This window comes from Delphinapterus leucas, chromosome 4 (genome assembly GCF_059928025.1).
Source record: "Delphinapterus leucas isolate spDelLeu-1000000601 "Yukka" chromosome 4, BTC_Dleu_Yukka2, whole genome shotgun sequence".
NCBI lineage: Eukaryota > Metazoa > Chordata > Mammalia > Artiodactyla > Monodontidae > Delphinapterus > Delphinapterus leucas.
Genome location: NC_143132.1, coordinates 47,470,184 through 47,492,046, shown reverse-complemented (window position 1 = coordinate 47,492,046; position 21,863 = coordinate 47,470,184). Strand labels below are relative to the sequence as shown.

General features: G+C 39.3%; 2 protein-coding genes across 4 annotated transcripts in view; one reads left to right on the top strand and one right to left on the bottom strand.

Annotated features, from left to right (window-relative positions):
• Positions 1-21,863, bottom strand: part of CMSS1 (cms1 ribosomal small subunit homolog) — a 383,286-nt gene that overhangs the window by 314,143 nt on the left and 47,280 nt on the right. The window lies entirely within an intron of this gene.
• The window catches only part of FILIP1L (filamin A interacting protein 1 like), a 45,985-nt gene continuing 36,451 nt past the window's right edge, over positions 12,330-21,863 (top strand). The window contains exon 1 of the mRNA XM_022587164.3: positions 12,330-12,415. The gene's annotated coding sequence lies outside the window, so the exon portion shown is untranslated. The remainder of the gene's footprint in view (positions 12,416-21,863) is intronic.

Here is a 21,863-nt window from a genome sequence, read left to right as displayed (position 1 = left end):
AATCAGTGACAAAAAGATCGCTCCCTCCTGCCCCAAATATATGCTTAAAAATTAAGAAGCACAACTTTAAATAACTCATGAGCCAAAGAGAGGGATCAAAGCCCAATAAAATCACGGGGAAAAAAGAAACAAACTAAAGTCCTTAGCAAAGCTATTTTTTGTACTGAAATTTATGAAATCTCAGAACTGACCCAATGAAGACAATCACAGAATTTCTTTTCCCTGGAAGTTGAAAAGTGAAGATAAAAGTGTCTGTCTCAACAAAAAGCATTCTGAGAAGATTCTCTTCTCAACTTTACCTTCCACAATCAGTAAATAAAATTGCCGATAGCTAAGTACTTAAGAAGGTGAACCTAAAACATAAAGAACCTCCTCCAGTGTCAGTAATGGATCAAACAGGTACCTCTGCAAAGGACATTATCAAAACGAACAAACCAACCAATTCATTCATTCATTCGGCAAGTCATTCATTCATATTCAGAGTTTGTGTGTATGATATGAGCAGCCTTGGGAGGTCTTTACCCAGCTACCAACTTTTTCTCTGAGGAGAAGCTTTGATAAATCATAATTACTTATCAAGTAAATGGCTCAAGAGAGCCATTCTTTTAATAAAGCTAAAAGAAATTCTCCTGCTTAAGTAAAACATTATACATCTATTTTATTTTGATTCTCAGAAAAGACCTTTAAAACTTTTCACTAGAGGCTACTCCACACCCTCACTTGTCCAAGGATTATACCTAAAAGAAGCATTAACATATGAATGTATAACAAGGATGGAGTATTCCTAATTCTATTTTATGGATATTGCAGCTCAATATGCAACTGAAAAGAAACTTTCCAACAAAGCCACTTAAAACTGCTTTCAGTATGTTACTCAACTGCTCGAAAGCTGCCAATGGCATCCTACTGTCTACATTAAGTTAAAACCCCCACTGCTTGAATTTTAAGACCCATTTATAGTCTGGCCCCACCCTTTGCGACCACTCTCTCCTCCAGGGCTGCAATGTATACCACTTGTACAACTGTCTGCAGGGGCCCCAATACTGCTCAACAAGAGCCAGTCAGTGACTACAGTCAATCCAGGGTCCCTTTGCTCTGCCATTCTCCTTCCTGGAATTACATACTCACCCTTCAAGGTCCAGATGAACCTTATCTTCTGTTATGAAGACCGCCCAGATATTTCTAAGTCTAACTGATACTTTTGTAAAAATTCTTACTTCACCAAAATCAGCATCCCAATTTCATATTAATTGGTTTTTGGCTTTTGTTTATTTGTTTCTTCTATCTACCCATCAAAATCTAGGCAGGGTCATGCTTTATACTCTCTACCCCCGTCACCATGAACTTAGCACAGTGATAAATACTCACAGAAGGTGCTCAACAAATATATGTTGAGTGCTTCTTAAAAGAACATGGCCGATGCAGACTAGGCCTAACTTCTTTATGCCTATAAGTCATCACAAGAGCCCCCCCCCCCAACAGTATTCCCTTTGATATCCCACATCCTTCAATTTAGAAGGGAAAATGTAATATCTTTTTCGTTCGCTCAATTCCATTCCAGTGAGCAAGTATCATGAACAAAGGTTAATTTTTTTCAAGATTTTTCATCATATTTTCTCACTGGCACTACCTAATTGGAGAACACAGGCCCTTTCATCCCATCAGGAGCATAAAAATTCTTCAATGTTGTACATGCGAAAGCCATGCATCAGCTGCCAATCCCCCTCCCATCCATCTTGCTACTAACATATTGGCATAAATGACTGATGATAATCCTCATTCCCAAAAAGTGCTATTAGTTGTTGAAGGTCACAATGACTGGACAAAAAGAGAACACATATAGCCTTTGGGAAGTAGATTTCCATTCCTGATCTAAAAATTTGAATTTTATTATTGTTCATTTCCCCTTGTAGTTGTTAGTGAGCATACATAAAAGCCTGAATGTGTACTTGTGTAGCATGTAGTGTATGTGTGGTTATGAGCAAAAAGGAGGGAAGAAAGAGGAAGAGAGTTAGACATATGTTCCACAAGGTTTCAGCAAACAACAGCCATAGTTAGAGGATGGATGGATGGATGGAAAGAGTCTAATTTTAACCAAAAGTCAGTCAGCACCTATCAGAGGTGAGGCAACACCTCAGCCATTTTCATATTTTGAGTCTACTGATATACTAAAAAGAGGAAATGAAATGCCAATGTAAGTTCATGAACTCATGCTAATTTTATTTTATTTATTTATTTAAAAATCATTTATTTATTTATTTATTTTATCTTTGCATTGGGTTTTCGTTGCTGCACGTGGGCTTTCTCTAGTTGCAGTAAGCAGGGGCTACTCTTCATTGCGGTGTGCGGGCTTCTCATTGAGGTGGCTTCTCTTGTTCCGGAGCATGGGCTCTAGGTGTGCAGGCTTTAGTAGTTGTGGTGCACAGGCTCAGTAGTTGTGGCTTGCAGGCTCTAGAGTACAGGCTCAGTAGTTGTGGCGCACGGGCTTAGTTGCTCCGTGGCATGTGGGATCTTCTTCCTGGACCAGGGATCGAACCCGTGTCCCCTGCACTGGCAGGTGGATTCTTAACCACTGCACCACCAGGGAAGTCCCGTGCTTATTTTAAATACTTGCATTTAGCAAAGAACTTTGAATTTTTGTATTGAAAGATAAGGTAATGAAATATAATTGAGCTATTCATAGGTTTTGAAAATTTTATAGAATACTCTAAGTGGCATAGACTAGTAATGAGACAAATAAGCAATCTTATTATAAACTTATCATTTCTGTCAATCTTATCAGAGTATATCAGCACTTGGAGATAAATCTCAGAGTCCAAATTTGAGGTCACTCAGAGTCGACACCAGTGACGACTCTCCAGATTCTCAGTGTGAATAAGTGAGCTGGAACATGGACATTCTGGCATCACTAGGGCAGGAGCCATTCATGGTAACTGAAAATTGATTCTATGTGTTTCAGAACTAAACTGGATCAGTCTTCATTAGACTGATTATATTTAAAAAGAAACCAGCTCTATTTTAAGTTATGTTTTGCCAAGAGGCAAGTGTTAGGAAGAAACTCTGCCCCTGCAGTTTTTACTCCTCAAGTCCTCAGGCTGTCAGAGCACTATCATGACAGACTTTTCCCTACTTGCACGATTAAATACACTCCCATGGGGAAATTTCCCTAGCAAATCATATTTGTGATCAAGGAAATTACAGAAACTTGATTAAATGGAAGAAAGAATAGTTTCCACATCAAGACTTAATCAGTATCATGTTGATTTAAAAGTACAAGGCCAAAATCTATCACTGCAAATATCCTGGACACACTATCCTGCACACATACTTGTCTCCATGGATATGAAATAAATGGCACATAAAATGGACCAAAAGCTAACAGTCAATGAGTGGGAGTAGTGTGTACATGATCATCATCTCTTTTTCTTGCTGGATCCAAAGCACTTCTTTGCAGTCATTTCCTCATTCAGCAGGTTTGTGGAATGCCCACTATGTGCAGGACATTGTGCTTGTCCTCATATAGAATCTCACAGAGAGGGAAGGAGGCTTGAAAGATCAAGGTAGAGGGCTGGGCAGAATAATCACCACATATTAGGCTCTCAATAAATGACAGCAATTCTTTTCCCTTCTCTTCCCACTCCTTAAATCTTCTTTGGACCATGAAACTTAAGTCAGAGGGATTTTAAGAAGATATTTGATAGGATTCTTAAATCTATGTCATAATCTGAAAAGATTAAAGAACATACAGATTCAGAAGTTGGCAATAAATGAAAACAGTTTAACACAGTATGGTAGGATTTTTAAGTGATCCTTTCAATGTGATTTCTATTACTGTTACTGTTGTTTTGATGCTTATAGTGACATAAATAATTAGAGAAGGGGAGAAGACAAGAAGGAGGAAAGAGAAGAGGGAAGGGAGGGAAGAGAAGAGAAAAGAGAGAGAAGAAACTGTACAAAGCAGAAACACTTCAGAGTTCTGCAGCAGAAAAGGCATCACACACTGGCCTGAGCTCTGCCCCATCTGCGTGTCCCTGAACAGGCTACTGCACAGCCTGAGTTTCAGTTTCAGTTATTCAGTTATAAGATGAGGGAAGCTGACCAGGTGATCTCCAAGATCCATTCTCACTCTACTATCCCATGGTGCAAGCATAATGAAGTAGGTGGCAGATAGGAGAGATACAAAGTTCTATGACTCCAGGCTTAGTACTGTTTCCCCCAAGACCAAATTTTACTACAAGACACTGAGTGTGATTTCTACCAGAGGTTGCTGAAGTCAGTCTGCAATTCAAACCCTGGTGCCACTCTTCACTTCCTCTGTGATCTTTCACAGGTTACTTCACCTCTCTGTTCCTCAGTTATCTATCCCACAGGGTCATTATGTGGATCAAAGTTGATATTATATGTAAAGCATACAGTTCATGGCATCCATTAAACAATAAATGTGTTATATATTATTGTTGTTATTATAACAAAGATAATATAAACAAAACCAACATAGGATAGAAGTGATTAACCCAGATTATCACGGGAGCAGTGCATGATGAAAATACTTAGGTGTGTGGTTGTTCATTAGGAGGCTGGTGATCAGTAAGCTCAATGACACAGTAGTTTGATGTGGTTGCCTAAAATGCTAAGAAAAATTAAGGTTTACACACACACACTCACACACACACATACAGAGAGAGTCTGTAAGTCTATAAAGGGGAAGTAACTATACTTGGAAGTAACTTGTTCATTCTGAGCACCAAACCATTAGACACAGGGTGTGAAAGGACTCAAATTATATCAAATAGGAACAGCTGATGACTGAGGACAAACTGTCTTCAAATATTTAAAAAACTGTCATGTTAAAGCAATGTATTTGTTCAGTATGGCTCCACAGAAAGATCAGGAATGTCAGTGGAAGTCAGAGGAAGCCAATTTTTAGTTCGGAATGGAATGGACTTGTTGAGGAAGTAACAAATCGCTGGAGCTCTTCAGCTCTGACTAATGACAACTTGACTGTGTATGCACCAACTCCCAGAAGAACAGTGAAATTCTTACTCGAGAGATATTTCAATTTAAGGGTGAACACAAGACTTTTGACCTCGCTCCCGAACCTGAACCTGTATTTTATGATATAAATTGGATGCCTAGTGGCATAAATTATAAAAGGATTTCTCATATACAGAATAACCAATTGGCAAGCATGCAAGACAATGTTGTTAAGTGACAGAATTAATATTAAAAGCTCAGCTCTCTCCATTAAATTTTTGACCAGAGTTGTCAACCCATTACCAACCTTGGTGGCTTGAGTTGATTACGAGATCTTTAATTTAAAAGAAATGCAACAGGGCTTCCCTGGTGTTGCAGTGGTTAAGAATCTGCCTGCCAATGCAGGGGACATGGGTTTGAGCCCTGGTCCGGGAAGATCCCACATGCCACGGAGCAACTAAGCCTGTGCACCACAACTACTGAGCCTGCGCTCTAGAGCCTGCGAGCCACAACTACTGAGCCCATGTGCCACAACTACTGAAGCCCGCACACCTAGAGCCCGTACTCTGCAACAAGAGAAGCCACCTTAATGAGAGGTCTGCGCACTGCAACAAAGAGTAGCCCCAGCTCACTGCAACTAAAATGAAAGCCCGCGCATAGCAACTAAGACCCAACGCAGCGAAAAAAAAAAAAATAATAAATAAATAAATTTTTAAAAATAAAAGAAATGAAATAAAAATATTGCATTTTTAATCCATAAAGTGGATAACTTGCTCATTAATGTTCCAAATTAGTTCCGTAGTTAGTATAAACCTAGGTACGTTACACTAATATTAATTAGGATTTCAGACACATTCTTTTTGACAGTTCTAATCACATTGCTTAATTAACCATTTTTGATTTTTCAAGTTTCCCAGCAGAGACATGCAGACCCATAAAACATAGTGGCTGGACCAGCAATTTACTGTTTGACCTTGGGGCAAGTCCTTTTAACCTCTCCAAGATCCAATTATCTCATCTACTTAAAAAGGGAGAACAAAGAGTGGTAATAAGGAGCGTAGATGGTTTTTAAGGCCTTTTACACTATAAAATGTGATTTTATAAAATGATTATCCTTCGTAATAAAACTCAAAGCACATTTCTTATTTCTTAATTTGTTCGTCATTTTTCCCAGTGGAGACATCTTTAGCCATAATGTAGGGAAGTGAAGCATTTAGTCTATAAAACCATCACTGACTGCTCTGTGAGATAGTTTTATTCTGTCTTTCTGGGGTTTTGAAAAAGTTGCCTGACTGAGGGAAAGGATTTTACAACTAGAAGCCACCTTCACATCAAGTAATAATCAACTATAAATAATGGACAAAGCAGAATCAGGGACAGGAGGGAAGAGCATAAAATGTCTCTTTCATAAAAATAACCTTAGAATGAACCATTTTACTCTCACTTTTTTTTTTTTACTTCCTAAATGCTTTATTTCCTTAGGACTTCTAGATCCATTTCAATGAGTTTATATGATTAACAGTTTATCCTCATGCATTGTTATATTTGAGTTTCCAATGATAAAAGAAAACATAAATTCAACTCACCCATCTGTTTCACCCTTAGTTGGCCAACTATTCCAATAACATCCTAAACTGCCCCAATGACTTCCAACTAAAAAACCTGTTCAATTGTACTTTATTTATTTTATTTTTGGCTGCGTTGGGTCTTTGTCACTGCTCGCAGGCTTTCTCTAGTGGCGGTGAGCGGGGGCTACTCTTCGTTGTGGTGCGCGGGCTTCTCATTGCTGTGGCTTCTCTTGTTGCAGAGCACGGGCTCTAGGCACATGGGCTTCAGCACTTGTGGCTCGCAGGCTCTAGAGTGCAGGCTCAGTAGTTGTGGCGCATGGGCTTAGTTGCTCCGCAGCTTGTGGGATCTTCCCAGACCAGGGATCAAACCCGTGTCGACTGCATTGGCAGGTGGATTCTTAACCACTGCGCCACCACGGAAGTCCCCAATTGTACTTTGAACCCATAGGTCTTCCTCCTTTATATTTAGCCTGAAATCAAGCTCCACAACTATACAGAAAAAACTGTCAGAGTAGTTTCTTTTAAAACGCATTACTTAAAAAAGACATGGAGTATCAACTAGTTTACAAGGTCCCTTTAAAAAAATGGATTGAACAAAGTATTAAGAACAATCTGTACTGGCAAGGGACAAAGAAGATGACCTAATATGTCTCTTCCATCTAATTTCTGTGATTCAAGGATTTTTTTTTTTACTCTTGCAGCAATACTTGTGAGTTCAACAATTTCACAAAACTATTATTAGTTACCAAGGAAACACAAAATGTTTGCAGGAATAAATAAGCAAATGGACTGGACCTAAATAGCAGGCTTTTCCTGCTTCTCATTTAATAATCTTATGGTGATGTCATATTATCAATCCTTCATTCTCCCCAAGTCATTCTGCTCACCTACTGGCATGCTCACTAGAGTCCCATAGTCAACTCATAGCATCCCACGTAAACCAAGAATAGGAGGTCTCTGATCAACAGAAGAGTCTCCATTAAATATGGACTTCCTTGTTTCATTTGTTAAAGAAAAACCATGGTGATGTCAGTGGTTGGCTTTATGACCACCATTTCTAGGGAAAATATGCAAATATATGCTTTTAAATGACCCGATATCTATAGAAAAGCCAGGAACATTAATATAAAAAGGTAAAAAGAAACAATACACAATTATGGCCCTAAGTACGAAAACAATTATGCTTTACAAATGCTTAGAAAAAGACCAAAAGGAAACACAGTACATGGAATTGTTAATAGTTGGCAGTATTCATGTGGTAGAACTAGTTGTAAAATGTCATTTCGACTTTTCTGCATTTTCCAAATTATGACATGGGCACTGAACTATTTTTAAGTTAATTTTTAAAGCCACAAAATAGCATTCATTTTAATGTTAATAAAGGGCTTCCCATTCCCTAACATTACCACTGACACTGTTGCTATCAGCCCAAGTTAACTCTCAAGGGGATTGGTACCTTTATAAAATCAAAGTCTGCTAAAGTAAGAATAGGAATAGTTGAGGAGCCTCTGGAAACGTCAAGGACTGTGGAGGCCTGGGACAGGAGATCTGGGCTGCAGGTAAGAGTGAGACAGTCTGTATGTAAATTCAAATTCACTACAGCCCATTAACTGCTGGTTAAGCTCTCGGTGCACAGTGTAAGTGCTGTGCTGCCTGGGGATGTGGTATATTTCAGGCAGGCATATATGTGTACAGAGCGAGGCAGACATCACCTGGGGAACAGAAAGAAGAGTGAAAGGAAGAGGTAGGTTAGAAAACTGATTGTCCCTGGCATGGAGAGAAGCTGCTTTCACCCTCAGACTTTCCTTTTGGTTCTATGTTCCACAGTTGCCCACCTGTGGTGCTCAGTCTCTTTAGCCTTCCTCCAAAATTGTGTAGATGCAGAGAAGTGATCAGTTCCACATCTACAGCAGGCTTGCCCAATGCTCAGAGGCAAAGCCGTTTTTCAAGAAGTCTGTGCATGAGATGTTAGAATGTTCTGTCAGGAGGAATATCTTAGCACCAAAGGCTCACACTGGCCAATCCAACTACTGGCTGATGCAATGAAGGACCACAGCATTCTGCCTCTCCCCATGCCATCCTGGATCTATATCCCCCCTCTGTTCAGCTTCTCATAACAGCACCACGCCCATAATAAGAATTGCTGTTTTTCTTTGCATGTTATAGTGTTTCCACATATACTCTTTTAGAGGCAAAGGAGCAAACATGTCACATGCCAAGTGAGTGTTGCCGTCCCAAAGCTTGCAGCAGGGCTTCCAGAGAGCAGTGCACACTGCCACTTACCTGATGAAAGAACCAATAGTGAAAATTGTGGGCGGCTCTAGAAAAGGTTCAGCTAATTATGAATACTGCTTCTCTGGCACTTATTCAGATGACCAAAAGGCTTTACCAGTCACAAGAAGAAACAAAGGCAGGGAGACAGGACAAGAAAGAAAATAAAAGCAGTCACTTCACAAAGAGAAACTGGCTCTGACATGCTTAGTAACACATTAATGTTATTTTAAAACAGTTAAATAATTGTGGACACTACTACTAACATTGGTTGCTGTGGCCATTGTAATAACCTCCTGGCAATAGCTTAAACCATGGGAAACTGCTGATATTCAACAGTTTTGGGCTATCTAACAAAAGAGACCTCATACCATTCAATCAAATGGATACATCCTAGTTTCCAGCCTTGTCACCTACAAACCCTTCTTCTGCATTAGAAAGCAATTAGCTTGGTAGAAAAATTCCTTTGTGCCATTTCCAAATGATAACTTAAAAATATTGCTGATTTAGATCATAAATTCAGCTTACTAATTGTAGAAAGGACTTTTATTTGCAGGTATACTTATTTGTAGGAGATTCCTGATTATAAAATGAGAAGAGTCATATAGCAACTGGATAGTAAAATTTTCAGTAAAAAGGGAAGTAAAACTTTTTCAGCCAAGACTGAGGCACAATGGTCATAACTCTATTCTTTTCATAATAAATATATGTCAGAAGCTAAGAGAACAAAAATTGCATTGCAAAGAGAATGTTGACAGGAAAAGGAAAGGAGATAAAAATCTACTCATGTGGCCAGTGGAGCACAATGCCAATGGCTGGCTGGAGTGTTCAATACAAGACCCAGGGTGCCCTTGTGTCAGTTAGATAAAGATTCCGCTTCTTCAAGACCTTTGACTTTCATCTGTTGGAAAATTTTTATAATATTCTATCTTTATTAGAACATGTTGCCAACATCCTCAAGAAAACTATCTTAGTAAATATACAAATCCACAATGTCTCCAATGTAAACAACACTCCCTAGGGTTATTCGGCACACAGTCAGGGTGGCTCTGGTGTGTGGCCTACGAAGAGTGTGAGTTTTAGTTCTAGTTCAACATCAGTCCGAAAAATAAAGACACAAACTTCTCAGTTAAATCAGAATATTTCTTTACTAGCAACACCTCTGAGAGATTCTGAGCAAATCCTTAACAGAAGACAAGACTAAGGCTGTATATATAATAACACTGGTTCAATTTTTTGCTTTCATTACTTTACCAGCAGTGTGACCTTGGTCAAGCAATTTTACCCTTCCAAATGTGTTTCATCATCTGAAAAGTATGGATAAAACCACCTCAAAATGTGTTACGCAGATTAAATGATGGAGTGCATGTAGAGCATTAAGCACAGTGACTGGTATGAACTAAAAGCTCAACAAATGAGAGTTATTATTGATTCCTGAAGAGAGTGGCCACATACCATGACCTCAGCTGGAACGCTGAGTCATAGCTGTTTCAGAGGCCAGTGCTTCAGCGAGTAAGAGCACAGGCAAGGAACTCGGAGGTAGGAGTACTAATCTTCTTTTCTCTTGCTTCGAGAACCCTAGACAAGTCTTTTAGCCATTTAACTTCTCTAGTCTTCAGTTACTTCAGCTAAAGAAAAGGAGGAAATAATACTGACATATTTTACAGGGAAACTGGGAAAAAGCATGAACATAAATGCAAAGCATGAGTACAAAAGTATAAGAAAGAAATAAACGGTAGTGTCAAATGTTAGGAAGCCTCTGTATCCATCAGAGGGGAAAGGAGGCAGAACAAGCTACAAAAATGCTAGCTTTGGGTAGAGGTACTTTGTTACCAGTTTGGAGCTGAGATTCAGGTGTTTATGCTTCATGCAACTTTCATAACAGTCATTTTATCTCACTTGTAATAAATCAAAGCTAGTATAAAAATCTCAAAGGATATTTAATCAGTACAAGGCAAGCATAGGAGACTAAAAATATTTAAATACACTTCATAAGTGTATTTAACAAACCAACATCTAAAATGTTAATACGAAACTGCAAATCAAATATTAAAACTTAAGTTCAGCTGAAGAGTATAATCATTCACCTCTCTTAAAACGGTATATACAAAAAGCAGGGGTTAGTTTAATACGCATCTCAGTAGACAGGTAGAGTGATCTAGAAGAACTGTTAAAGTGAGCCCACAGTTTATTAAAGGTGATACATGTTTATTTTTGTGCCCTGCATCTTTTCTCCATGCCATTTTTGCTAACTATAAATTCTCTGCAACCAGTCTTTCTCTACTCCACACTAAAGAAAAGAAACAGGCAGACTATTTTCATTATTTCTGTTTGACAAAACATATGGAAACAATAATTCTACAGACATGTACATTATAATAGGAAGCAATCCTATTTTAATGTAATTTTAAAAATTAAATAGACTCAAGTTATTTAAACTACTCAGTTTATTTGAAACTCACAAATGAGGCAGCCACGTCTTTAATTTACTTAGCAGATTCATATAGTTGGCTAGGACTTTAGAGATTACTTCTTATTGCTGTGCAAAGCAATTAGGAGGCTAATTCTCATTTACAAAAAAAAGTATTTATACAAGTAAATCTGCCCCCTAGTAAAGGGTAACAGGCTTAATTCAGTCATATTTCGTCAGTTTCTTTTTTCTTCTCAGGTCTTTTTTATTTTGTGTGCTGGTAGAAAAGAATAGATGAATTAAAACTGATTCTAAAGTTCTATTTTTATACTTTGTCTTGAAAGTACCGCACAAAACATTAAATTTCTTTAATAAATATTTTCCCTGCCATATAAACTGATTAGTTTTAACTACTTTCGTTAAAACACAGGCATGCAGAAATGAGGAACAAGGAGGTTCTCTCAGGAAAAACACTGAAAAAAATAAGATTTCATCTGGCCTTCCCATCACCACTTGAAGAATTGTTTGGTAGTTACATCATCAGGAAATAAAATACTATCCTCTGAGGACCCCTACTCTTTACAAAGAGGAAAGAGAAGGTTTGAAGTCTAAATCACTCCTGGAGATGTCTCCAAAAAAAAAAAAAAAAAAGAGACTGAGACTTCTGGCTTCCCTCTGCCGCCTTCTTCCCCAGCAACCAAAAAACAAATGTAACAAAAACGTATTTACTAAAGTATAAATAAGAATAACATGATGTGTATTTAAGAATCCCAAGCAATAACAGAAGCTTTAGAGCCCCAGAGGGAGAAAAGTAACAAGCGGATCAACCCTGACCCCCAATGACTCGATTAGCCCGGCAGGAGGGCGCCAGCGTCCCCGGCCCGCCGCCCATTCACCTCCGCGGGGAGCCGGGACCGACTGTGTGTTCACACGGTCCGAGCGTCGGCGGAGCCGGGGCGCGATGCAGCGCCGCCGCCGCGGATCTGGCTGTCACCGGCGCCCCCGCCGCCCGCGCCGCACACGCGGAGCGCCTTATAAGGCAGCGCAGTGACGTAACGCCCATAGGCCGGGCGCGCTCGGCGCCCCGCTCGCATTGTTCGGGCGACTCCTGGAGCGCGCACAGCCCGCTCGCAGCGCCGCGAGACTGCGGCCCCCGCCCGGCCCCCGCCCGGCCCCAGCGCAGGCGACTCAGGTAAGCCCGGGAGAGCCGCTCAGCTCCAGCAAGGGGATTGCTGTTTGAGAGCTAGGCAGTCTGTAGGTGGCTTTTAAAGTTATCAGCATCACGAACTGCACAGGTTTCGAAAAGCGCGTCCAATGAACTCTAGGTTCAAAACCTTTCCCAACTCACACAAAACTTGAAAAGTTTTCTCCGATAGAGAAAACAGATTTGGGATTTAATTTTAAATGTAGAGAGGTGAGGGATGACTATATATTACAGACGCCTTCCAAGTAAGCTATACATGGTATCCTGCCTGTATTGAGAAATCTTTGGGGAAAGGGTGGGGAGAGTATATTGTACTGCAACAACTCTATCTCCTGATCTTACCTCTCCTAGGGCTCAAACTCCTTTAAGTCTTATAAGAGCACAGTGCGAAACACTACCACAAGGTAGTGGATTTGTCCCCCCGCCCCGCAATGCCCTCCCTCTTTTGTAAATCTTCATATAAAAAACTAGAAAACCCGTTAGGAATACATCTTGTAATTACGATGAATCTAACTTAAAAAGTAAAGCACTTTTTAAGCTTCAAAAAATCCTACAAACGCTATTCTGTCTTAAAAGCAAATGTTAATTAGTACAAGAAAGTAACTCACAGTTTTGAGTTCTAACTTTTTAATTCAACTCCAGTCAGTGGGTAAATGACAAACTGCAATGCAAATTAAAGATAAAGCTAGTTCCTCTATAGTAACATGTTGGACAATAGCTTATTATGTAGAAATACTAATTTAAAAGGTAAAGCCTATAGAAGAATTTTATTAATCAGTGGTGTTTTGATCCATAATTCGTTACATCTAAACCCTGGATAGACTATTGCTATAAATGAACCCTTATAGTATGATAATTGAACCATTGGCAGATGCCGAAAATCTACATATTTTACTTTACTTTTCAGAATAAAAATCAGCAGAGGAATTAAAAACAAAATATGCTATGTCAAATTTAAAACCCTGGAATAGGAGATGAAAAAATGATTTATCACTCAAACTTTATTTGGTCTGAACATATGTTGTAAAACAAACTTAAGAAAAAAAATGTGTGAAAGAATTATTTCCCTTTTAAAATAGTCCCTGTGTTTTACTTATCATTTGAAACATAGTTTTTTACCTGCTCAAAATTCGGGATATATCTGTATTTCTAGTAATTCCTGTGGTTGAGTTTTTTAAAGTATATGACATTAGTGCCTGCCATTTTTGCTTCACAGGAGTTTTATTTGCTAATTTTGTTTGAAGCAATGCAAGGCTTTGGTTTTAGTATTCTAAAAGAAAAATTATATGTTACTTGGCCTGAAGATAGGCTTTATAAACTGCAGGTTAGTACTGAGAAGTAGCATTTCCTCAAAATTATTATTTCAAATATAGGGAAGCCTACCATAATGAGAAGAGGGGGCAACACCCAGGTTACTGTGGAGAAGTACAGAATATGCAATAGAAAAATTGTTTATTTGATATAGGCTGTAATTGGAAACGGAAAAAATTCCTATCTAGGGAAAAAGGTATTCCAGTCTTTTGAATCTAATAGAGGAGGAGGGAAATAGAAACCATCAATTATTGTTTCAGCTATACCCAAAGTACCATCTGTACCATAAACTATAGCTCAACTGTTGAAAATCATAACCTCTATCAAAGCCCTAACAGCTGTTTTCCAGAGTCTGCATTTTATTTTTGTAAAACAGGCAAGCATCAATTTTAAAACAAAATTTTAAGTGACACACTTCAACAGTCCACACTTTTTTCCATTTATTAACTTTAAAGCATAGTTCAAAGAACAATCACCCATTAAAACCCCTTTTAAAATTGAAAGTTAAAAAAAGATTTATCGTGGATACATTATCTCACAGTGGCCTCTCTTAGTGAGCATTTCTTAGTGCTTGGGATAACTTACATGATGGAAAAAATGTTTTGGATTGAATGAATGTGAATTTTTACATCTCCAGATAAAGCACATATTAATTTTATAATTAATAAATTCATTTACCTTTCTATGGTGATTAACCTTACCCATTAAGCCCTGGTATTTTTGTGGTATTTTCCTAATGTTGTGATGAAGTCTATAGTAACAATCAATATGAAAATACAAGTAAGCTTAGAGCTTCTCAATTTTCAAGTCCACTTGCAATTCCCATTAATCTGCCTTCTCAAAATGCTATGAACTTTGCTTTAGGGTTCTCTGCTACCTCTTCCCCTCCAAAAAAGTGCCTTTGATAATAAATGGATTTTGAGGTAAAAAAAGTGAAAATGGGGGAGAAGAACAAAATTCCATTAATTGTTCTTAGGTCATGTTCTGTCTATATCTAGTGCTTCAGGGCAAAGTGAATGCTTTTACAAGGTGAGTAGAGAAAAAAAAAAAATACAGCCTCCTATTAAAGGGAAAAAGGAAGCGGGGCCGGAAGAGAACTGTTTATAAAAGACTGGATATTGTAAAGTAATAATCAAAGGATGTAAAGCAATATTGGTCTCAACCTGCTTCAAGAACTGAGATCTGTTACCCACACAGCCAGTCATTATCTTTGAAAAATCTAACACACCTTATCCTCTTGGGCATATCATTAATTTTAAATGATTTTTAGAGTTTAGTTAATTTGCATTTGACTGTGAATTTAGCTTCAATATAAACTGATTTCGTTTCTGTAAATTATGTTTAAATAAGGATTTAAAGATGAAGAGACTCTGCATATTCAGCAAGCATCACAAACTTTCAAAGAAATATTTCTATGGCTGCCTTTGCCATCACTAGGGCCACCAGCTCAAACTCTTATGTTTAATGTGTGCTGCAAAGAATCTTAGAAATTCCTCTGGCCAGTCAGTTTCTACTTCGAGTGTGAGGTACACTAATTCCTAGCAGATCATCACCAACACCGTTCTAAAACCTCCTATATTCCTCTTCTTAAAAACAGAGTTGAGATTTTCTCTCCCTGGCCTTCTTCTGCATTAACATTACCTCCGACTGGGAAAGCTGGGCAAGTAAAAGTGGGAAGGCTCTCCAAGGAAAGTTGCTTGGTTCTTTTTCAGATATGGGAGAAGGACTCCCTTTTCATGCTTGTTCCATGAGATTCTAATTTAGCAGATTAGATAGGACAGCAGCAGTTTTCATTCTGAGCCCAAGAACAGAGGATAAAACATTAGCAGCATTTTTTCTCCAGTCTGACCATCCTCACATTCCTATGCCCTACCGGTTCCAAAATAAGATTAACTCTTAAAGATACAATTATAATTTTTTAATGACTAGCTTTGGAAATGATACATTTGTGTGTGGGGGGATGGGTCAGGAGGTATGTGCAAGAGTAAGTAGGTAAGTGTAGCTATCATTGGGACAGGTAGAAGTGCAAACACCTTGTTTCTGTTTATGATAACTACTGATTCTAGCCTAGCGCACAGTCATTATCAGTAAGAGTGTATATTTTGTCAGAAGAGCAAACACTCAGTCCCACAGATGTGAGTTTGAGACGTGCCTTGGTAAGTTCTTTATGGACAGTGGGATGCCCCAGGCCCCAGAGAGTGTACACACACACGGACACAGACCTGACAGGAAATGTCCACAGAACTTTATAGCTGGAAGAGGCCTTGGAGGCCATCTGATCCAAATGCCTCACCCTGCAGAAGAAACTGATGTCTACAGTGTGACTTACCTCAGAGACACAGAGCTACTCAGAGGCAGAGCCAGGGCCCCCTGCATTCTTGGGCTACAGCCTTTGGTTTCTCCTTAAATTAATGGTAGGAAGAGATGAGAACAGAAGCCCCAGAAGAAGCCTTGGTACTGTAGGTGTTAATTTGGATATAAAACCCATTTTAAAAAAAAGAAAGTAGAAAGGTTCAAAGTTCTTGTTAATAAGTACAAGCAGTAAGAAGACAAAGGGAAAGGAGGGAGGTGAAAATCAATACAGTTCAACCAGGCTACAATGGAAGGGAGGTGATAAAGGGAGGACAAAGAAAACAAATAATAAATGTACTTAAAGGTCCTCTGGACGGCAAAGTTCACTCTCTGCCTAAAAGCTGAGAGGTGCCCTGCAAAGAGTGTATGCTCTACAGTTATAGTTAAAGCCATTTACGTCTGATCCACTAACTTGACAAGTGACCTCTTCATAGCGTCTTCCAACTACAAGCATTCTGCATTCCCTAGACCTCCCAGCTAGTAGGTTCCTTTTCAAAACTCAGTGAATCAGTGCCTTTAAAACAACCCTCCCTGGGCTTCCCTGGTGGCGCAGTGGTTGGGAGTCCGCCTGCCGATGCAGGGGACACGGGTTCGTGCCCCAGTCCGGAAGGATCCCACATGCCACAGAGCGGCTGGGCCCGTGAGCCATGGCCGCTGAGCCTGCGTGTCCGGAGTCTGTGCTCCGCAACGGGAGAGGCCACAACAGTGAGAGGCCCACGTAAAAAACCAAAAAAACCCAAAAAAACCCTCCCAAAAACTTTACAGGAAGTCACTGTGGGCTATAAGCTCCTGGAGATACTTACCTGCTTTACTTTCCTTAATACCATGCATTGCTACATGACATTAAATTATACATTAACTGCTTGTTTATCATCTGTCTACTAGACTGTAAACTCCTTGAAGGTCAGTTTTGCTACCAACTTTATCCCTAGCACCTGGAAAAACACCTAGCTATAGTTAGTAGGTATGTCACCAGGCCAAGAAGGGTATTGGATAAATATATGAACAAATTATACCCTGGAAGCTTCTTATTTGGTAAGAAAAGAGTATTTCTGGAAACAGTGGGTTAGGAAGGGCCCCTTCTTCTAGATTTTGTTCAGGAGCTCAAAACAAGTCTCTGCCACTATTTGAAGTAACTACATAGAATTGACATATAAAACACAAAAACCAGAAAACGAATTAGGGTCAGATGAAGTCGAGGCAGTGAAATCTGCTTTTACTATACAGTATGTGTTGTGTAGGCAGATTTCAAGTCAGATGCTTCTCTGTCTACCCACCTCCATCTACCTCACTTTAATGTCCTCCCAAAATAATGAGAATAAAGATGGTGAAGGAGTTCCAGGTGAATTGCCCCGGGGCAAGGAATGGATGGGAAGCAAAATATGAAAGAGCAGAGTGCAGTGTTTTTGTCCTTAATGAAGGGTATTCCTCTGTTTTCCCCTAATTTCTGTGCCTCAGCTGAACGCCTGGGAATTGCACTCATGGGGTCCAAACAGTTTGTCCTTGCAATAACTAGAAGTTAGCAGATTGCCCTTTCCCAAGTATGTATGTATATATATATATATATATATATATATATATATATATATATATTTTTTTTTTTTTTTGCGGTACGCGGGCCTCTCACTGTTGTGGCCTCTCCCATTGCGGAGCACAGGCTCTGGACGCGCAGGCTCAGTGGCCATGGCTCACGGGCCCAGCCGCTCCGCGGCATGTGGGATCTTCCCGGACCGGGGCACGAACCCGTGTCCCCTGCGTCGGCAGGCGGACTCTCAACCACTGCGCCACCAGGGAAGCCCCCAAGTATACATTTTGATTCCAAAGTTTCTGTGGGTAGTCAATTCATCTGCCAGGTTTTACAGAAAAGGAATAATTTTTCTATAGTTTCAAAGTTAGGTAACGCCAGTGTCAACCTGTGAAACCAGCCTAGGGCTTGTAACTCCTCATCTTCCCATGCCCCGGTCCGGGAAGATCCCACATGCTGCGGAGCGGCTGCGCCCGTGAGCCATGGCCGCTGAGCCTGCATGTCCGGAGCCTGTTGCTCCACAACGGGAGGGGCCACAACAGTGAGAGGCCCGCGTACCGCAAAAAAAAAAAATACAACACAAATGTAGTCAGCCTCCAAGCTTGTTTACTACTGACACTAAATTGATATGGACAAATAGTGTTACCTCAACGCTAAGACTAAAGAGTAAGAATAATGGTTCGTAAATCAAGTTCTCTTCTTGGCTCTGCCATCCATTCTCTGCGTAAGCCTCCTATAGCCTTGGCTTCCATTAACCTAAAAAATGGGAACAATGTCATCCACTGTAAGTATCTCTCAATACTGGGTAAGGATAGAATACTGCACAGTAACCCCTGAGGGAACTCTGATCACGTAGAGTCAAAGACTATGTAAAAATATAAGCTACTGATCCTATCATTAGAGAGACAAGTCAGCTAAAGAAAATGGGAAGAATGTGAGGAAAAAGTCCACTCTTAAGCCAGAGGCAAAATTCACATAACTGTAGCCCTTGAGCCTGTGAGAAAATCCAAATCATCCTACCAAGAGCAGCCGCAAAGATGAGCTCAGAAAAAAAAAAAAAAAAAAAGATGAGCTCAGACCTTCAAGATGGGCGACTCTGACAGGAGTAAATCTGCCAGATTTATCATATCTCATGGCCCACCAGTCTTGGAACAAAAGTTTAAAGGTGAACTAAATTTTCTCTCTCTTTTTAAAATTCCCTTTTAAGTGAATCAAAACAAAAACAAATCTCTGAGCAGAAATTATAAGAGGAATGTAAAATATTCATCACATTTGGTCTGACAAGACTTAAGTGACTGCTGCTGTTACATTTGAAGAAAAGGATGGAGCTGCTTAGCCTAAGAGCTTGGGGAGAGCATGAGAAAGTTCCTTCTTGCTGAAGACAAATGGCCTGCAGTGAGATGCTGTGTAAGTCCCTTAGCCTTGGCTTGTTTGTCAGTTAATTGGGAATGGCAGAGGAGGTGAATCACTCTATGGAGTTCTGTATAAAGTAATCCTTTGCTGCAAATGAGAAGATTATCTATTCTTTAAAAATAATTCATTTTTTATCAAGAGAGTTAAACACTTTTTATTAAAAGAAACACATTATGTTTGAGGTTCAGTATTATCCTTCAGGCTTTCATACAACTGCCTATATGGGGCAGACTGAGGTCTTTTAGATAAAGATGAGAACAACTTTGTTAAATGACTGGGGTTCTACTCATCTCCCCTAAACTTATGCCTCATAAGAGTCTTCTTACAGTCTCATAAAATTCACTGGGCTGAACAAAGATGCAAAGAATCACAGGCAAAGTTAAGATTCTCTGGCTAGTTTACCCCCATCTGGACTTATTTAAATTTGTCTCCAAGTGAATTCACTTCACTGAGTGGTTCTCCCTCCTCCAAAGTGACAAGAACAGGAGGAACAAAACTCTACTTCTCCTTCTTCAGCTCTCATAATAATTAGAGTAAATTCTGAGAACTGTAGGCATCATTCAGACTAAGAGGGAGTTATGTTCCCCTAAGAAATGGGTCTTCTCACCTCTCGAATCATTTGGTCATCAAGTATGTACCAATTTCAGACCCATGTGGAGGATACAGAGGTATCAGATTCTTTAAGGAGCTTATAGTTAGTTCAAGAGCAAAACTAATATAACAAATTAGAAAGTGGTATAAAACAATACAGAGTATTTGTGTCACAAAACTGTAAGGGCTGTGGGAACTCAGAAAGGGGAACCAGCCAGGGTTAGACAAGTTAGGGAACATTCATGGAAAAGATGGAAAGTGAAATGTAAATGTAGCATTCCAAAAAATGATGGCAGATTTATCCCTTGGAAGTCTACTGTGAAAAGGGAATATGAGGTAAAAAGAGAAAGAAGGCTTGATCCAGCATCAGAACACCCAAAGTCTGATTTTAAATTCCATTATTTGGCCTTTAGAACAACCTGGACTTCCATAGTTATTTCAATCCTTAAAGTGAAGATTAAAAGTGATGATAAAGCAGTTGGCACAATGCCAGACCCACAGCAGACACTCAGTAAATGGTATCTATTGTTCTTCTAGATATTAAGCCAGTCTGTCCATAAGAGTGATGCTCCATCATCATCTGGTGCTATTGGGTTCCTCCAGGCTGAGGAACAAGGGGCTGTCTCAGGGCCAAAGAGGAGGTGCTTTGTAGGATGCAGTCCCAAAGAACTCATGTTTAAGCTTATTGGAGAGTTAAGAACTCAGGATTAAGCTTACTGGAGAAAATCCATGTCTCTAGTACTTAACTTCAGCCACTCTGAAAAGTGAGGTTATCCTTTATCCTGATTTCTCTGCTTGAAAGGAATCCCTCCTATGAGAAACCCACATGAGCTTTCCTAAAGAAGTCTTAGTCACCTGAAATAAAAAACAAGTTACTGAGTAAAGGACCAAGGAGAGCAAAAGGCTTAAAAGCTGGCCTGGAATCTCCCTGTTTTACCTGGAAAGTCCTACCATGCTGGAGAGGCACACATATAAAACAAATAGGTGAGACAAATCTTACAACATGGGCTAAATAGCTTATATTAGATCCTACCCACAGACAATGAAGATTTCCTTTCAGAAACTACTAGTCAAATACTAATTCCTAGGTGTTCATTTTTCAGTTTAATTATACTTTCAATTTAGCATAACATTTTAAGTGTCAGACACTAAAAAGATTTACTTCTGTACTTTTACAGCACACTTATAATCTTGAACTATAACAAATGCTTGACATATAAAGAACCAAAAATTAATCTGAATCCCATGAAATTCCAATTAAGGTTCCTGTATAGTTATGAACCACTGAGACTTGACGAGTCATAAAATCTCTTCTGATAGAATGGAATATACATTTTTGACATGTGAATTTGTATATAGTGCTATATAGGAAAGAAGGGAGGGAAAGGACTTTAAAGGTTGGTAGTGGTTTTTATCCTCTGGAACTGAGATTTGAGGATCATTAAAGGCTTTGTAAACCTTAGAGACAAAATTGTATTGCTTTCCCCATGTTGCAGCTGAGGTAACAGGTAGATGAGGCAAGGTCATAGAGTTAAGTCAGTGGCAGATTTTGGTCCAACATTCCCTGTCCATTGAATACATGGCTCTTTTGAAAGTGGCTTTTCTGTTGCTTGAGAATTGGGGTTTTGCTTTTTTTCTTTGTTTTTAGCTGTGAATGAGTAAACTTTAAAAGTGAGGGAGACTGAACCAGTGCTTTTTTCAACAACGCTTTTTTCAACGGCTGCAAACGTGAAATAGTTTGCCCTCTCTCAAAATTCAAATCTTAAAATTAATTAAAATTCAAAAGTTATATATGGTCAGGGCAAAAATGGATGGGTATTCATATAGCACATACACAAGGTATACTATATAGCCTTTTCATCAATTTTTTTCCAAACAGAATTTCTCATACCGATAAACATAACTAAATGGGTAAAACTTTTGTGCAGGGACAAAATCAGCTACAGACAGGCCCAGGGCCAAGGGAAGTAAAGTATCAAGTCACTGCTCTCACCACTAGCAGGCCTGTTGCAAACCACTGTAACATCTTAAGATGGAATTGCCCCTAACTACACAAGCTAAATATTCTCTAGAACACATTCATCTTAGAAGAACCCAACTTAGAGAAAATAGGATCAAACTCTGTGTTCATGCTTTCTATCTTCTCAATGCTCAGAAGTGGCAGAAAAGGAAAATGTAACCCAAATGCTCTGAACTGTTTGTTAGGGAAAATTAAACAAGGTTAGATGACCAAAATAATTTTAA